The 5,583-nt window shown below is 45.6% G+C and overlaps 1 pseudogene; it reads right to left on the bottom strand.

Annotated features, from left to right (window-relative positions):
- Nucleotides 1–16: 16 nt before the first annotated feature.
- LOC125528066 lies at nt 17–5,565 on the bottom strand (annotated as a pseudogene).
- Nucleotides 5,566–5,583: the final 18 nt, after the last annotated feature.

Here is a 5,583-nt window from a genome sequence, read left to right as displayed (position 1 = left end):
TGCCCCCCCGCACCGCCCGCCAGAGGAGCCACCTCCACCGTTGCCGCCGCCTCGAGCTCCGTTGCCTCGTCCCGCAAGATTGGCCGACAACTAATACCCGGTGTTGGCATTGTCCTGACGCGCCTCGTAATCCAGCATGTGCGAGTACACTTCATCGAGAGAGATGCCGCCGTTGGCCAGCAGCAGATTGATCGATGTGACGAGGGCGTTGTACGAGTTATCAAGGCCTGTGAACATGTAGTCGATCACATCAGTCTCGGAGACGAGGCTGCCGGCCGCAGCAAGCTGGTCAGCGAGACCCTTGACATGGCCAAAATAATCAGCCATGTTCATGTCCTTTTTCTGGGCGTGCGTGAGCTGCCTCTTAAGCTGCATGATCCTAGAGCGAGACTGCGAGGCGTACATGCGCTCGAGTGCCGCCCATATCTGCGCCGAGGTCGTGAAGTTCAGCGTGCGCGCGATGATGTCGGGCGAGAGCGTGGAGAGGATCCTGGCAAGGAGCAGCTGGTCCTGGGCGTGCCAGACCGTATGGGCTGGGTTGATCACCATCTCCGCCCCTTCAGCGGTGGAGGCGGGAATGAGGCGCGCCGGGGGGTTGCTCTCGCCGTTGACGAAGCCGAGAAGCTGATGCCCCCGCAGGATGGGGACAATCTGGGCCTTCCAGAGGAGGTGATTTTCCCTTGAGAGTCTCACCGTCACCAGCTGGGCGAGGTTGGGCACGGCGACCTGCCCGGTCATCATCGACCCAACTGGAAGTGAGGAATTGGTGAGAGCACCGGTGGTGCCGGAAAGCTGGGAGCTCATGGTTGCCGATGCGGTGGACGCAAGGTGTTGGGAGAGGTGGTCATCGCGGCGAGGAGAATCGCAGCGAGAGATGGGTTTCTGGACGTGCGTCGAAGCTAGGCTCTAATACCATGTGAAAACACGAGGTAGATTGGATCGCACATCCAAACAGATGGCGCAGGCTGCTATTTATATTTAGGGTACAATAACCGATCATGTACAACAGAAAGATATGCTCGGTTATAGATATGTACGGGTAGTACAAGTTAGCTAACAATATCTAACTACCTGCTAGATACTAACTAATCACAGCTATCATGTATATCTGCTAACAGTTAGTAGCAACAGTTGTTGCTGATCCAACGTCCCTTTCTGCAGGAACAACTAAAAGAAGCATGTCTGAATTAAATGGAAGCTGCGATGAACGGGGTTTGGCATACCCTCATGTTCATCCAGAGCACCGCTCGTTGTGTGACAGCGGCCCGATCAACATTGTATCCTACTCACATGGTTGCTGGCTTTGTTTGGTACCACTAATGGTTTGCTTCTGGGGCAGACTATGATTTCGTAGCTACGATAATCAATAGAGCAGGCAGATCTGAAACCAGAATGCCTAGAGGACACAGGACAGGTGCTCGGCGCCACCGGCTCCTGGTACAATGGTGCTGGCTGAACAGGGGCCAGCTTCGGCTCAAATCGAAGTTTTGTCACAAAATTTGCAATGTGTAAATGGAATGTTTGATTTGAAGGTACAAGATAGATACAATCATTTATCCATGTTTTGGAAAAGCAAAGGCAGATGTAAATATACTGGTACAGATAGGAGGTTTAACAAACACCTTGGTTGCTTTAATTTTGTGGCTGCTCTCGCCTTGGTTAACACATACAAGTATAAGAAAACAACGAATGATAAGAGAGAGATATTATCTAATTGCGACATAGATACCACAACAATATGTACGAAGGAAAAGAGAAGAAGAATTAGCATTCTGAACCAAGAAAGGCAAGAAATAGTTCTGTATGAAGAAATGAAACTGATACCTGAAAACCAGCCAATGGACCTAGTCATAAAATTTCCAAACCAAGGTGGGACGATTGGGGTGCTCCTTCATTGCTTTCTCCATAGCAGCTTTCAGCTCAAGTTTCGCATCCTTATCATGCTCAATGCAAAGATGGTGCAAGCTGGGCAAAGCTCCCAGTATCTCCACGTCTTGCTCCATGATCGTGTCCATGGGGATGTATAGTTTCTCGAGCTTGATGAGCGAGGCCATCCATGCCGGAACCTTTGAGACCACACCCCCATGGATGGTAAGCTCCCGAAGGCCACACGAAGGATCGGGGAACCATGGACCCTCAAAGTACTCGTTGGTTGCCTCATTCATGTCGATGTGCAAAGACTCGAGGCCAGCTTTGCTGAGCTCACAGATGGAATATATCAACTTCTCCGCATACCAATTGTCTCCAGAATCATAGCTGTTGAATAATATGCTCAGCTTCCTCAGATTTTTCAATTGGCCAAGCCTCTCGAGAAACTGTATTGACTGAGTATAGACATTGAGACCTTCCAACACCCGCAGTACCTGCATTTCTGCGACTTCATCCGTCACTGTTACATAATCATCCACAGATAGAGTTACATAACAGGTCAACTGTTGTTGGATGATCACAGGGATTTCCATTACTTTGTTGTATCCATATATGTCAATCTCTAGATGCCGCAGCCTTGCCACTTGTTCTGGAAGCTTTGTGAGGGCATGGGCATGCTTGAACCTCAAGTACTTGAGGTGCCACAAATTGCCAACACCAGCAAGGTGATCATCTTATAACTGCAAACACTCATTGAAGTCCAGAACACGCAAGAGTTGACACTCCAATAAAGATGGGATTTTTGCATTACTGCCAAACACATGGAGTGAACGGGCATGAGATACATCGAGACCCAGTGGAATCTCTCCATCATTCTGCAAAGACACTCGACGAACCTTGCCCTTTGAGTCAGGATTTACAACACCAGGTACACCTATTACGGTAACAAAGTTCTCTTCGACGGCCTTGGATACAATGAAATCAAAAATAGTGTCATGAAGTCGGCAACTCTCCACCTGATCACCAAATGTCCTGTCTATCTCCATAGGTCGGATCAAGCTCCTATTGATGAGCTCATTGAAACACATCTCTCCAGACTCATGCAATGTATACCCATCCCTCTTGTGAATGAATCCCTCGCCAATCCACCTCCTTATCAGATTCTCCTTCTCGATAGCATGATCCTTCGGAAATATACTCAGGTACAGTAGGCAAGTTTTGAGATGAGGAGGAAGATCCATGTAACTAAGGGATATTATATTTACCATGTCTTCGATGGTACTATTTCTTAGGGCATGACCAATTGAATCATTCACTTGCTCCCATAGTTCCTTTTCACTTTCTCTATGAGCCAATACACCTAATATAACAATGATTGCCAAAGGTAAGCCAGCACATTTATCCAAGATTTGACCAGAAATTCCTTCAAGGTGTGAAGGGCATTTTTCTTGGGAGTTGAATAGTCTTTCGTAGAAAAGTTTCCTCGAGTGCACCATACTAAGAGGCCTTATATTGTATATATGGCCATGGAAAGAGGAACAACATGATTGGGCGACATCATCTATACGAGTGGTGATCATTACGTTACTGTTAGAACTGATTGTGGGAAATACACACTTGATAGCCTTCCATGTTTCCACATCCCATATATCATCAACTACAATAAAGTACCTGCAAAAATATATAAATAAAATTAATTCTACCGAAAAAAGAGATAGCAATGGAGATTCAATACATCTTGAATCATATACTTGTTTGGTCACATGGTCAGGACAAGTTCCAATGGAATTTGCACTAGAATGAACAACTCACTAGTTGTTTCCACTAGTACATTGTGATGCCTCAAGAAATATAAATAATTTACAAGCTAAATCCCCCCCGGAAAGGTAAACTCTTCATTTGGTATTTACACCGAGGGGTGATCTAAACAAGGGACAACATTGCTAGGCCTAACTGGCATGTGAGTAATCAATGATTTCTTTGTTATAAAGATGAAACAACTAAACATCTCTTCTTCAAATGTTAGCTCAGCTCGAAGCATAAATGCCATTCATGTTGCTTCTAAATAGTATCTGCCTTAGTGTTATGGATGTGTTCTTGGTCACGAGAGAAATAGCAAAACTGCCTGTCTAGATCAAAAATTCAAAATACATTGACGTAGCCACTTCTCTAAGCATGCATGCCAACATAGGTGTCGCGGTAATCACAAAAGTTTGATTGCTGTGTGGTAAGGGGTCAGTCAACCAATAAAGACAATTGTTAAGGGGTAAGGCTAAGCTATCTTTCTCGTTAAGAAAGCGATCCATCCTAAGAGACTAAGAGATCAGCATCATACTAATGACTGTGTTGGGGGTACCGATTTCCTCCTGCTTTGTGCGCGTGCCATTGACTCCTTTAATGGGTCGAAACCTACTTAGTTCTCATTTTTGTTTCATCTATACAAGAAAACAAGGATTTGTGTTTAGGTTATGATTCTACCAGATATGTCTTTTTTATTCCGTCAAAAACTATTTTACGGTATAGGCGCTTATGACCTCCCCCTCTATTCCTTGCAGTAATGATTCTTTTGGAATTATGACCTTTATCACAACGGTGCCGTCCATGGATCAAATTATTTCTTGCAGTCAAGCTTTGTTCTTCCTTTGCACTCGAGGACCAATGTCCGTCTGGCCCGAGGAAACCTTTGCACGCCTCCATTACCTTTTAGGAGGCCTACGCCCCATGGAAAATGTCTACCTGAGACTGTCCCTTGACCCGCGGTTGAAGCTTATCCATAGAGAAGTTATGTTACAGAAGTAGGAGAAAATCTATCTACATTTTCATTCACTTGCATTAGTAGATCCAAGGCATACAGTTACCAACTCGCCCCGGGTGGGTTCTAGGAATGAGAGCACTTATCTATCAAGGGGCTTTAGCACTAAGGGCGAGCGAGAAACTAAATCGAGTGATTTTTTTTTCACCAGCGCCCTTTTTTTTGCGGGTACTAAGAGTCCTCTCAATACCAACCAGCAAACATCATCATTTGGCTGGGTCTTGTCGGTATCAACAACAAGAAAGAAGAATCATATTACTGGATAGCTAGCAAAACAAATAAAATTGTTAGGATTCGAAGAAGTGGTACCTTTTGTTTTTGAGGAACTCCAAAATCATGTTGATAAGTTGTGGTAAGTCCTCCATACCAGGGGAATATTTCTTATTTAGCTGACTGTAAATGGCATGCATAACTTTGATGATGTCTGGATATTGTGACACAGATATAAAAACATGACACTCAAAATATTCTTTGAGATCCTGGTACACTTGATTTGCGAGGGTTGTCTTGCCCAGTCCTCCAAGCCCAACAACAGCCACTATGTTTGGTTGCTGTTGCGTAGAGTCACAATCGGCCAACAGTTGAACGAGCTCTTTCTTGTGTCTATCGACATCAACAAGCTTGGACATATCCTCGAACATGTCAAGAGCTCTGGGATCAATGTTGGACGCATTGCTAGCGCTGGAGGCGACGGCCTAGTGGATCTTGTACCTTTTGGCTACATGGACTAGTTGTTTCTTCTTCAGTTCATCGATAGCCTTCACGATCTGATGGTGAGCCTTGGTCCGGTCCAGCATGACCTTAATCTTGTCCATGAATCCGTTCGGCTTGGCGGGGGGTTTGTCGCCGCCGACGGGAGCCATTAACTCGTCGAGGGCGTCCTCAATGTCGCAGGACAGCTC

This window comes from Triticum urartu, unplaced genomic scaffold, assembly GCF_003073215.2.
Source record: "Triticum urartu cultivar G1812 unplaced genomic scaffold, Tu2.1 TuUngrouped_contig_4609, whole genome shotgun sequence".
Taxonomy (NCBI): domain Eukaryota; kingdom Viridiplantae; phylum Streptophyta; class Magnoliopsida; order Poales; family Poaceae; genus Triticum; species Triticum urartu.
This window is presented reverse-complemented; position numbering and strand designations above follow the sequence as displayed.